Here is a 309-nt window from a genome sequence, read left to right as displayed (position 1 = left end):
CATGCATATTAAACCAAAAAACCAAACTCACTGCCATTGAATCAGTTCCACCTCATAGCAGCCCCCATTGAGTTTCTGAAGCTGTAAATCTTTACAGAAATAGATTATCCCATCTTTCTTCCATAGAGTAGCTGGTGGGTTTGAACTATTGGCCTTCTAGCTAGAAGCTAAATGCTTTATCCACTTCACCATGAGAAGTCCTTCACATGTGTATTGTTGTTGTTGTTGTTATGTGCCCTCGAGTTGGACCCGACTCATAGAGACCCCTACTTGAGTTTCCGAGGCAGTATTACTACCAAAGTAGATTGC

The sequence above is a fragment of the Orycteropus afer genome, unplaced genomic scaffold (assembly GCF_000298275.1).
Source record: "Orycteropus afer afer isolate SDZICR_OR568_19922 unplaced genomic scaffold, OryAfe1.0 scaffold00153, whole genome shotgun sequence".
NCBI classification, from domain to species: Eukaryota; Metazoa; Chordata; class Mammalia; order Tubulidentata; family Orycteropodidae; genus Orycteropus; species Orycteropus afer.
The sequence above is the reverse complement of the archived record's forward strand: the minus strand, read 5'-3'. Positions refer to the sequence as shown.